This window comes from Artibeus jamaicensis, unplaced genomic scaffold (assembly GCF_021234435.1).
Source record: "Artibeus jamaicensis isolate MK-2021 breed Jamaican fruit bat unplaced genomic scaffold, CSHL_Jam_final scaffold_833, whole genome shotgun sequence".
Lineage (NCBI taxonomy): Eukaryota > Metazoa > Chordata > Mammalia > Chiroptera > Phyllostomidae > Artibeus > Artibeus jamaicensis.
Genome location: NW_026522056.1, coordinates 11,100,745 through 11,114,322, shown reverse-complemented (window position 1 = coordinate 11,114,322; position 13,578 = coordinate 11,100,745). Strand labels below are relative to the sequence as shown.

Genomic DNA, 13,578 nt, shown 5'->3' with positions numbered 1-13,578 from the left:
CCTCATGTCTTGCAGTCAGAGATCAGCTGGGGCTGCATTCATTTGAAGCCTTGACTGGACTGGACATGCCAGATGGCTCACTTGTAATACTGGCGGTTGATGCTGACTGCTGGCTACAGGCTTCATTCACCGATGCTGTAGACCAGAACCCCATTCATAACACCTCTGTATGGCTCTCTGACAATATGGTGTATTTCTACAAAATCTTCCCAAAATGGAAGTTGGAATGGTTTTTTGGTGATGTGTTCTGAAAAGTCATACAATGCCACCTTTGTTACATGCTATTGATCAAAATGAGACCAAATCAGCATATTTCTAAAACATTAAAATATGGGGTAAACTTTGAATGTGAAATCTATTATTAGAATTCCCCTCTGGACTCAAATTCATTTCCATACATTGTCCTGAATGACACATGGCTTTAGGTTGTGATCGAATGTATGATTTAATGAGAGCTTAAATTTTGTTTCTGACGTACATGGTCAAAATGCTATTTTGGAGGTCTACATTATTTTCTGTAGAGCCAGAGTGAAAGAATTTAGGAAATTAAGAGCCTTCTCCAAGTCATCCACTTCTATTCTATTCCCAGGCTTTACTGACATCACTGATGATGTGATCTTGTCCGAGGAAGCTATCAAGAACAATAAAATGAAAAAGACTGCTGAAGTCAATGCTTTGGGGCAGAGGAAAACCAATATGAATATATGAATTCAAAATATATGAATAAGAAAAACCAAGCGGTCAAAGACATGAAGCAGTCTTGTCAAGCTTCCAGGGGTGACGGACTAATCATTACATTAAACAACAACAACAACAAAAAACCCCTAATTCATACTGCGAGGCTAAGTGTTACAATGTAGTGCTAGGAGTTCTTTAAAGTAAGAATCCATTTGGCCTAGAGAACATTGTAGTGTATTAGACACTATATTGAGCTCTTGTTTTGAATACATAAAATGGCTGAGAAAGAGCGTGATAGATTTTTTTTTATGCATGCACTCCAATGCCCAGATTTGCTGAAGCACTGTGCTCCCAGTCAATAGTGCCCTTGTAGCTTGTTTGTTTAATTGATTGCAATGCTATGTCAACCTTCATGACCAAAGTGTCAAATATTTGCCGACTGGAACACAGTAGTGTTTGGTGCAGCTTGTTCCTCCCTGCAATGCTGCTGCAGATGCTGCAGTTTACATATTATATTCAGCCAGGCAGGAATCCAAATGTACTAAATTAAACAAAGTTACATCCACGAACTGCCTCAAATCCATCAGCATCACTGACAATTGAGATTTCAACAAAAACAAACAAAAATATTAGAGTTTCCAACTTATTTATTGTGTTGACTAGTTTTTGATGAATCTCTCTCAGTCTTAACAGAATCAATGAAAGGTGGATATTCAGAAGAGACAAATATTTGTTCTTTGTATTTGTAAATCCCTTCCTAGAACCTTGTCCACCTCTAAATGTTGATCTGCAATGGATTTTGCTCCAGTCAAATGAAAAAAAATGAAATGAAAATTGCTGTAAACATGTTATTGACTTATGGGTTTTGCTCTGGACCATCACATGAGTCCACATGCTTCGTAATATTCACTTTGACTTAAACAATGACAACACTGTCCTAGGGTTTTCGTTACAAGTCTTGGCAGGGCGAGATCAATCAGAACTGAGCTGAGGGCCACCGGGTAAAGTGAGCCTGGCTGACAAGTTCTACCCCCAGAGCAGACAGGCAGCCCCGGAGCACAGTCAGCCAGCAGGGTCCGCAGACAACGCGGGTGGTTGTTTCCTTCCCCTGCCTCCCCCGCTGGCCACATTGTTAACACACAGCCTCAGGTAGGAAACATTCCCTCCTCAGAGGATGATGAAATGAAAGTGGAGGAGCAGGAAAAAAGAAAGATGTCTCATACCATGTCGGTAGTGAATCTTCAGGAGTCTGGGGTAGAAAAACAATACTTTTCCCTGAGGCAACAGCAACCTTATCCTAGTTGAAATAATATGTTCCAGTAGGTGAATTAATTTTCCCAAGACCACAGACAGCTGTGAAATAGAACATCTAACCCATGTGCGTCAGACTTCAAAGTTCACAAATTTTCCATACTGCCATGCAAAAAGATGCACCTCAACAAAACTAATAATGCTATTTTAACAAGAGGTATCTACTAAAATTGACAACTGAGGATTTCATATGGTTGATTGCAAAGCTTTTTCTCCCTTGGCCTAATTCCATCACCTTCATGAAACTGATACACCCTGGTACACGTAAGTCTAGAGAGGAGCAAGAATTTGCCTTTATTTCCTGTATCCAGAAGACATGCACTCAGTTCAGCAGTGGTAGTGCTTCAATTCATAAAGAGCTGTTCATTGATTGATCTAAGGACTGCATGAAGTGAATAGTGTAATGATAATATCAAATGGCATTTTCACTGCATCATCTAGGCCAGATTCTGTGTACAGATTTTAACTAAATTACCTTATTTACTCAGAGTTTCATTAAAAGCAGTGGAGACCAGGGTCAAAGTTGTGTCTAAGTTACTCTGAAGCCAGTGCTCTTAGCCTTCCTCATCTCCGCTTTGTGAGAATTCAAGGACGGAGTGTTCTGTGTTCATCATGGTATGATGGACTTCTGTCTGTTAAAATCACTGCTGACTCTGTTTCTTCTCAGGGTGTTGTGAAGCACCTGACAAATCTGGGTGGTTTCTGCAGAACGAGGCTTCCCCTGGCAGGTGAAGACCCTGCAGTGTTGCTGCAATCACCTAAATTATTGTTCTGAGCTAAAATTCCATCTGAGAGTTCTGAACATCACCAGTACTAAGCACCCCAAATTTAGTAAATACCTACTAAAATTGTCAGTGAAGCGTGCTAGCATTACAGGTAGGGGACTGATTAACCGTGTAGGTGCTGCTAGTACTGGGGACATTGCAGAGGATCCCTTGTCAGCACACTGAACACTTCGTCATATTGGTGCTCTTCCCTTTTATGTGAGCATTTTTATTGGAGCATCACACCTTCCTAACGAGGGCATGCACTATGGTATAGTGAGGAAAGCGTTTTGAGTGAACTAAGATCTAATGCTGGGACTTAAACCAGTTACTTCCCATCTTTGCAATTTTATCTTTCTAGACCTCAGGCCTCTTCCTATAATTGAAGAAACTAGACAATTTTAAGGGCTTTTTAGTTCTAAGAGCTCCAATTTTTTTAAAAAAATGAAATTAAGGTACCTGGGGAAAATCAACAAACGATTTGTTATGATGACAAGTTGGAACTCAGTGCACCATTTTAGAGAAGAAGGAACACCACACTCCTCCTCCGATTAGATCCTCTGATTAGAGATTTTGTGCTGAAAACCAGATTGCCCAGGAATTTGACCTTCTGGAACTATGTAGCTTCTTGTGTAGAAAAATCACTGGTCTTCCAGAAGTAATCCTCCAGTTTTGAAATCGGAAAGTGCTAAGTGTCAGGGCACATGATAGCCACCATGGCGAGGGTCATGCCTCTGTATGTAGCAATGCCGGGCTGAACCCCGAGACACCACAGGCTCCGCTCGTGGACTTGGAGTATTTCCAATCAGCACTGAAGCACACCTGAGAGAGGTTTCTGAAGCAGACACTTAACAGGTCCTAGCCATTTGGGGAAATGCCAATCAAAATCTGCTGATTTATTTCCCTTAGGGGAGATGATACTAAACTTGGGTTTATCTGTATCATTGGCAGTATGACATTGTTAAAATACTATTTATAAACATCAATAGGCAAAAGCAGGGGAAAGTGAGCCCAAACTTAAACATTCCCTTAGTCTCCCCACCTTCTCAACCACATGTCCACACACACACACACACACACACACACACTCACAGTGTCCCTTTGCATTTCACAAACACCCAGGTCTCCACAGTCAGTGACAACAGTCTGGTGCACTCTCCTGTCTTTTAGAATTTTCTATGGAGTTTTAAATAACTGTAGTGACAGTCAGTTTCTTTTTTCTTGCCTTTAAAAAAATTGTGGCAGCTAAAAAGGCTGCCCTTAATCTGGACCAATTTATCAGTTTCAAAGGAAAGGATAATAAAACTGTCATTTCCGGCCACAACACCAAGGGTGCTGCTGATACCCTGATATTAAAGCTTATTAAAAATAGAGCTGTCTCTTAGTTTTTGATATCGAAATAGCTTCCAAGTCTTGTTAAGACTCCGTGTTATTCTGTTTGGAAAGGAAGAGAAAAAACATGAAGTGACCCCAACGGGGCATTGAAGTGACTGAGCTATTAAACACCTAGCCATGCGGATGCTTTTGGAGTTCCTCAATTTATCACAGATACAAGCTGCCAGGAGAAAATTAATTTAAAATGCACTTCCTTCACAGACCTGCTCAAAACACTCCAAACGTGAGAAAGGTTTACAGAGGAGCGTCAAAATAATTGTTGACTCCCTAGGGGCTTCCCTGGCTTCTACTCTTCCAATAACTTGTACCTTCTGACAGCCCTTTATCAACAGGATTTCTGAATGAAGCGAGAAAGTCAAGTCAATATTTATTCCTAATGTGGTCTAGTCCACAGGAAATGGTTTTGACCTCGGTAGAGCAGAGTCAGAGCAATAATTTCTCCCATCCACTGACTAAGGGCAAAGAATCTGGATTTTCTAATGGGAGGCAGTATGTATTATTGGAAAGAGTTATGGAGTCAAGTAGACCTTTGTTCAAATTCTGGCTCTTCTAATCACTACCTGTGGAAACTTGTGCAAGGTATCTGACATCATGGAACTTTCTCCTTCACCTGTAAAGTGAAAATATTGGTGCCTGACTATAAGTTCACAGACAAAATGCTCAAAAGCTTGTTATGATCTCTTTTGTTAGTGTCATTACTTTTAAATTACGTTCTCTCACAATGATGAATATCTATGCTAGGACTTTGAAGTTGGGAATAACATAAAGATCTTAAAATTATGTTTCAGATAGATATTTCTGGGAATCTAGAACATTTGTTAGAAATACTTGTTGCTAACCCTCCACGTGATCTTCATTTCTATGGTTCTGCTCCTGATCTAGCTGTCCTCTTAGTTTGCTTTTGTTTTAGGTGTGGTTGTTAATAACCGTGAGTTTGCTGTCCTTTCACTATTCATATTTTTATCTTCTTTTTCTTAGATAAGTCCCTTTAACATTTCATATAATTAATCAAATATATTTAAAAAATAAAATGAGTCATACACACACACACACGCAAAAGAAATACTTGTGCCACACTTGAGGAAGGATGCGAATTTCTCTTTCCTACTCTACTGTATGTTAACTGTATCAACTTTTGTGGCAGAATAAAATTTGATTTACTAACTCGCATATTATTTTTCCAATTTCCCATATGCTGGCTAAACAACATAGGTTGCCATTAACTTCCGAAAAACGTGTCAGATCAGTGCAGAAAATAGAGACATTTTAATTTCTAAGTTTAATAGCTAAAGCTTAAGCTATGTGACTGAAGAAAAGATTCAGCTATTACAGAAAATTATTTTTTTCCATCCCTTTCACCAATCTCCTGGACACCAGGGGAACTCTCTAAGTGAGGGAAAGGGAGAGAACTGACCTGGAAGAATTTGAAACATTTAGCAAAAGGTCTGCCTTTGCAGCTGTCCCCAAATTTCTATCAAGGACTGAGCTGGAAGATGGGGATGGAGTGTTGAAAGAACCCCTCCTTCGAAACTGAGGCAAACAAGAGTTGAGAAAAACTGGGTGTTACTGATCATTCCTAGAAATGGCATAAGGAGCTCCGAGAGGCCTTAGAAGCAGAAGATGCCCTCTCGCAGACCTGGGTTTCTGACAGCAGCCACGTGCCGCAGGATAACATTACAAATTTCCAATTAGTTCAAGGAGAGTGCAGATGATAGGTGGGAGAAAGAGGGAGAGAGGTGGATAGAGAGAGAGAGAGGCAAGGGGTTTTATTGTGGGGATGGGGGGCACATTTTAGGATCATGGGACATGTGCATTCCTTCCTGGAGGTCATAGGACTGCTGTCCCCTGGCTCCATCTCAGAAAGCTGTGCAAATTGGGAAGCTGGAGCACAGTGGGGTTCATGTAACTTGCTTAGGGTGACATAGCTGTAAGCAGTGACATGCGGTACCCGAGCCTTATGCCTTGCTTCTAACCACTACATGATTGCTTTATATAGAAAGTAAATATTGCACCTGATACTCATTGTGTGACTTTCAGATTATACGTATTCTCTCAGTTTCCATGATGACAGTGACAAAATTCCAAGTATAGCATCTCTGCCAAAACTTTGAATTACAAAACCTTTCTTTTCCAATTTGATTCAGTATGAAAAAAAATCATGCTAAGATTTTCTTATTGGATCCTGGAAGAAAGTGACATATGAGTAATCGCGACAACAGTAACTACTCCTTGGTCCTATTTTCTCATCTGATTCTTAGAGCCAGATCCGTGATTTGTGATAAGAAAATGTTGCTATCAAGGCGTCTGAGTTAAACCTTTTGCCTCCTGCAGCGTGAGCCCTTGAGAACACAATTATGGCCAGTAGGCCTGTCTAGTCGTTATCCCAAGAGAGAATGTCATGGGGTTATAGAAATTGACACATGCCACAGGAATGAAAATATAAAATATGCAAACACATGCTGATGGACAACTTGTTCCCCTCCATCTAGTTCCTCCCTTTCCAAATTACATTTAAAACTTCATTTCAAAATTATTTCCAGACCCCTCTCCTGGGGAAAACAAGATTCACCCTTGTTTTCTTCCACAGTTTGAAAGCCGGAGTGGGGGATGTGGTTAAGAAAAGAGTGTTAGAATCTTGCTGCGTGTTTCATTGTAAAGTAAACAGCCCTGGTCTTTTATTCAAGGCAGATCAAACCATGGCCCCATTATTAGTTATTGTTTAGCTGCCTGGGTTTCGGATGGAATTATCCAGCTGCCCAGGGACCCTGCATTTTAGCTGCAGATCCAGCTGTGCTCATAACACAAGGCACAGTGCTTAGTGGCACTGCCAGCCATTTAACATAAAAAGAACATGCTGTAATGAAGTAGGGACTGTTCACTGTGTCGCTCTTGCATCCCATTTAAGGGATCCTAAGAAACCTGCCACTGAGTTTCAAAGGGAGAAGAAAAGAAACCACACAAAGTGCTGCAAAAGCAGCAAAGGTAAGTTTTCTCTACATTTCTCTATTTTTTTTAGTTTCTACTTATTAACATGTCCTCATTTTGAGAAAGTTGTAGTAATGACTTTAAATATAAGTTACTCTAAGATTTCTAGTTTTTCATCCATGGATCAGAAGCCAAGGAAAGCCCGAAGCCCCCAAAATGCAATATATAAGCCGTCTTGGCTGCCAAGCCCTTGAGAATGGGATCTAGTTCTTAGTAAGAATAATGCTACCCGCCACCTAAATAAATGCTAAGGTTTAGTCTGTGGAAATAATAAAGCCAGGTAGATGAAGTGGATTCCAGATATATTAAAGCGGGGATAGCTTCAAATAACAGCCTTAAGCAATAAAGTGAAACTTCCATCCTGTATTCATAATGTCGGTGCTGCTGCAGAAATGCTAGCTTTAAAATATAAGCACCCAAGGTTGTCTTCTGAAAGAATTTCTTGAGACATTATTTTACGTCCTTTTAACATGGAAACCTAATGTCACCAATTGGGACCCCAGAGGTTTTTTTAATTTCATCTTTATTGTATTTTTTCCATTACTATTTAGTCCTCTTACGTCCCCCTCCCCCCCAGCAGTCACCTCACTCCTGTCCAGGCCCGTGAGTCCTTTTTCCTTTTTGTTCAATCCCTCCACCCACTACCCTTCCCTCCAGCTGTCATCCTGCTCTCTACCTGTGAGTCTGTCTGTGTTTTGTTTATTAGTTCAGTTTATTATTAGATTCTACATATGAGTGAAATTATATGGTATTTGTCTTTCTCTGACCAGCTGATTTAACTTAGCATAGTATTCTCCAGGTCCATCCATATCATTTCAAAGGGTAATTTTTTTTCTTTTTTATAGCCAAGTAGAATTCCATTGTGTAAATGCACCATAGTTATTTTATCCACTTGCCTATTAATAGACACCAGGGCTGCTTCCATATCTTGGCAATTGTAAATAATGCTGCAGTGAACATAGGGGTGCCTTTCAAATTAGTGTTTTGGTTTCCTTCAGCAATATTCCCAGAGGTAGAATCACTGGATCAAAAGGCAGATCCACTTTGAGGTCTGGGAGGAATCCCCATACTGCTTTTTACTGCGGCTGCACCAGTCTGCATTCCCACCAACAGTGCAAAGTCGTTCCCCTTTCTATACATCCTTACCAGTACTTGTTTGTTGATTTGTTAATGAGAGCCATTCTGACAGGTATAAGGTGATATCCAATGGGATTTTAATTTGCATTTCTCTGATGATTAATGATGTAGAGTATCTTTTCATACGCCCATTGGCCATCTGTATGTCCTCTTTGGAGAAGTGTCTACTCAGGTCCTATGAAATTTCCAATAATTTTCAATTAACTAGAAATTTTTCAATTAACTAGAACTAGAACAAATATTTCAAAGACTTATATGGAACTACAAAAGGCCCTGCATAGCAACAGTGATCTTGAGAAAGAAGAACAAAGTTGGAGTCTCCATGCTACCTAATATGAAACTATACTGTAAGTCCATAGCAATCAAAACAGCATGGTACTGGCATAAAAACAGATACATAGATCAATGGAACAGAACAGAGAACCCAGAAATAAACTCACACTTTTACAGTCAATTAATATTATATAGAGGAAGCAAGCACATACAATGGGCTAAAGATAGTTTGCTCAATAAATGGTGTTGGGGAAGTTAAACAGATACGTCCAGAAAAACGAAACTAGACCACATTTTTATACCACAAACAGAATAAATTCAAAATGGATCAAAATTTAAATGCTAGACCTAAAACCATAAAAACCCTAGAAGAAAACATAGGCAGCAAAATCTTGGATGTCACTGGTAGTAATTTTTATCTGATATAGCTCCCCAGGCAAGGGAAACAAATGAAAAAATAAACAAATGGGACTCCATCAAACAAAGAAGTGTTTGCACAGCAAAGGGAATCATCAACAAAATAAAAAGACAACCCACAGAATGGGAGGACATATTTGCAATACATCTGATAGGTGCTAATATCCAAAATTTATAAAGTACTTATAAAATTCAATACCGAAAAAACCCAAACAGCCCCATTAAATACGGGCAACGGACCCCTGGGTCTTGATAAAAATAATTTCTACGGACATTCTAGGGTTAGAGAAGTTTCTCTTGAGTCATTGGGCAATTTGGGCCTGGCTGGAATGAGGACTTGCAGGGCTATTCCATTTCTGATATGGTGAATAAAAGACTGAGAGGTGGTGTTATGACAAAAAAGATACATTGTTACATGTAGAATAAAATCTGACATGTTCAAGTGCAAAATTCACTACAGGAGGATGTGAGGTTAGAAATAAACAACCACTGCATGTCTTTCTCTTCGCTCCTGTGGAGACCAGAGATTCTCTTTGGAGTAGTGGGAAGATCCCCAAGATGGAATCAGAAGCCCCCGGGGGGAGTCCCGGTTCTCGTAACTAGCTGCACAAATCAGTGGACCTCACTGAGCCTTGGCTTAATTACCTATGTATATTGGAGTTAGTAAGGTAATGTCTAATTCCTAGAGTTATGATAATTGGGTGTGGGAAGGTATTGCAGACTATAAAGAGTTATGTAAGTGTAATATAGTATTGTAATTAAGAAGTTAAAAGGTGGTGATTAAGTAAATGTGTACTTGACTATAAATTTCATGATAGCAAAAATGTTGCATGTTCATTCATATATCCTCGTTTCCTAGAAAACGGTCAGGCTCGTGGTAAGTGCTCAATAAATAACTTAGAGTTAAAAAATAAATTATTGTCTCACTTCTCTCAGGAAGGTCTAGAAACATTCTCCTTTTATTCTGGAATTCTTGTCTAAAAGCCCAATGTGTTAAGCCCACTGTGCACAACCGTTCTAACTCTTTTATTCTTCAATAAAATGAGAATATTACCTTACTTCTTATCGCCAAAGGAGAAAGTGAATTGACTTATTTGATCTCTTCCAGTATCGACATGTTGTAAAGTGTGTGTTTGCGCATGTGTGTGTGTGCTGGGGGTGTCTGTGGGTATATTCACACATGTCAAGACGTCAAGTTTTGTCAAAGAAATGTTAGTTATAGCTTGAAACTTCAACCTGCCGTATCACTGCCATCCTTGTTTTTAGAGTTTAGCTCACTAACAAAATGCAAGTTTGCCAATGGCCTTGTTATTCATAAGAGGAACCGGGAAAAGAGTTGGCCTGTTCATGTGCATGCACACACTTACACACACCACACCAGTTCTCTTTATGTTAAAATGTGGCCTTATAATAGCCATCACAATAAACAAACTTAGTTTTAGGACTGGAAATGAAAAAAAAACACTGTCTTATTTTGGATAATTTTTCCCATTTCTGACTGGCTTCTAGAATTAAAAATTTATTGCTGTGGAAGAAGTTGTATCTTTATAGATGCAACTAAGTTTTCAGAATACTAGTCATACAGTAACAGGGTATATCAGACAGCATCAACAAACATTTGTAATAATTTTGATTACATCTGAACTAAATTTTGTCTTTATGCTAACAATGGAGAAAAGATGTTCTAAATAATTCATGGTATAAGCATGCTGGAACGAGATTTAAAACACTTAAAAGAAACAATTGTTTCCAAGAAACTTCCAACACTTGAGAAGTACCATTTATAAAAAATTAACTGACATAATACTTATAAATAATCATTCTCTGTGATAGTGACCAGAGGGGAGAGGGAAGGGAAGTTAAGGGGAAAAAGAGGGAGGGATTTGGAGGAACAAATAGGAAGGACACAGGGACGAGAACTAAGGGGGGTGGAAATGGGAGGGAGGTGGGGAGCAAGGGGCGGGGGAGGCTGGGATGGGAGAAATAGACAAAAAACTGTACTTGAAAAATAACTAAATAAAATTAATTATAAAAATAAAAAAAACATGGTACCTAGAGAATTCTATTAGAAAACAATTTGCTACTTTATTTTCATCTACAATGTTTATTTGCAGCAACAAACTGCCCTGATAGTTATTCTAAATTAAGGGTTTTTTTTTGCATATTGGAATCTGAGTGCTCTGCACCCACACCCACTTACATTTGCTCCACACGGCAAGGGTTTACTGCATTCGCTTCTCATTCAGAGGCCCTGTGTTGGCTGTAACTTTGTCTTTGAGAATAAAAGGGTAGGGATCCCCAGCGCCTGCTTCAGTCTGCTGCTCCTGGGCCTTCTTGCCCAACTTCTCCCAAACAAGCACTGTAAGAGCCTCTCCCACAGCTCCGACTTCTTTCCTTGGCAGAATCATTCTTAACTGTCTTTCACCAGGGGTTTGGCAAAGAGCAGAGATCATTGAGGCCAAATTTCCTTGGGGAGTGATCTGAATTACTTGTCCTCTTGAGCGATGGTCCTGGTGAAATGTCTAATTGATTGAACTGCCTGGTGTTTATTATTCTAATAGTCCTGAAGAAAGGCTGGATGATTCTCCATTAACCCACAATGAAACTCTGGGGGAGCATTTCCAAAGCACTTCAGAGCTTGTTAACCTAAAAGTAATTGGGCATATAAATTTGGCGGGTCCTATTTGTTCTGCCAGCTCTAAGTGGAGGAAAAGAATGGCCATATTTACCCTATTTAAATATTCCAGTCAAAGAAAATATGCAGAAATGATGCTAATTATCCCAGAGTCCTAAGAGAGAGATCTTGGAAAGTCACCACAGAGCAAACAATGGCCCTTACATCACTCCCATTTGATCACAAATAGCCACATGTGACTGTCCTAGCATTTGTAACTGTACTTGTAATAAGCAGGCGAAACCACAAATGTGTCTGGTTGTAAAAATAATGTTTTTAGCATGGCTTTCCACACTTTATCTTCGACTGGTTACTATCGACAATCCAGTGCAAACTAGGGGAAGGAGAATGGGGAGGGAGCATTATGAAAGTGGGCATGTGAATGTTAAGTCAGTGTAGAAAAATGTTCTAAGAATTTGGGGAATAGATGGGTAACATTGTTCACAAGATAAGTAGCAGGGAGTCTCTTTGAGAGAGGACCACAGAGCTGAAGGGAGAGAGCAAGGATGGAGAGCAGTGGAGGAGAGCTATGCATCACAAACAATTTGCCTGGGTTCAATTCAGATTCATTCTCTTAAACAGTCATAGAGTGATTGCTTAGTCATAGAGTGATTTTACTTGGTTGACAATTTGCCTTTTGTTTTTACCGAGGAATGCTTTAAATAGATGTGGCCTTTAATGACACACTTCTTTCTTGTATATCCTTTCCTCTCCCTCCCTCAGATGACATAGTATCAAATTGATAACCACCCTGCAAAGTTATACTGGTGCAGAGTGGCTTAATTCTCAACAAGTGTCTGGATATGTCTCATTCTCCAACTACAGATGGTAGAAAGTACTAAGGATTATAACTTTATTTACTGGAATAAAATATAATTTTTGAAGTACAGCATGGACTGGGTAACTGTTGCAGAACACTGTAGGGGCTGCAAGGTGATTTGTATCTTCCTGTTGTGAAGCACAGCATTTCAGGGTTTGTCTGAAGTCCTATGAGGTATGTGCTCTGTCCTCTGGTTTTAGACAATGAGCAACATATATGTGCCTATGAGTTTAGAGAACTTCAGCAAGGCTCTGCAATAGAACATTAGGGTCCAAAGTCTAAAATGATGTCATTTTACCTGAAACCTGAAGGTTTCTTACAGAAAGAAGATGGTTATCTCAGGTCTGGTAGATACTGAAAATAAAGTGTTTCCTTTCGTATGAGAAAACTAATGAGGTTCAGGATAGCATCATGCTGCTGAAATGAGAAAAGGAATTATAATGAACTTTATGAAAATACTTCTGAGAGATACTCTGGTTTTTCTCCAGACCATATAAATCTTTCACCTTTTACTAAAGATTTCTATGGAATATACTGCTGAGAATACTCAGTTTTTTATTTTTTCAGAGCCAATTTACGTTATAAATTGGTGATCATGTTTTGTGTTACCTTGTGGTCATACCAAAAATCCTAATTGGCCTTAGAAAGGTGTTATGCACATATGTGATGTTTTACTGGGAAGACCTCATGATGCCCCCAACACCCTAAAGCTCTATTCTGGAGCTACTATTCATGTTGAAGGCAATCTCTAAGGAGGACTCAATCAAGCCTGACTCTGTACTGACATCAAAGTCAGCCCAAAGGAATTACATGAATGGTTCATATACTGGAGACCAGAATCATTTGTATGGACTCAACAGTTTCAAGATGAAGATCATTCTCTTGGTTGATGGCTTTATGGCTTTTGGATACAGAGACTTTTCAGAAAAGAAGATCAACGTGGCACTTTGCTTTTAGAATATTTAGGCTGTTTTAGAGCTAAATTCTATTTATAAAAATACTTAGCCTATGTAAGATAACTCAACTGCTTAGAGGCATGGAAAGTTTGAGGTTGAAGCTAGCCATTAATGTCACCTCCAGTGATAGGCCTTACCTAGGAAATGGTTTCAGACTTCAGATGTTAC

General features: G+C 39.4%; 1 pseudogene; it reads left to right on the top strand.

The window, feature by feature from the left end:
- Window positions 1-12,922: 12,922 nt before the first annotated feature.
- LOC119065062 (uncharacterized) lies at window positions 12,923-13,044 on the top strand (annotated as a pseudogene).
- The last annotated feature ends 534 nt before the right edge of the window (window positions 13,045-13,578 follow it).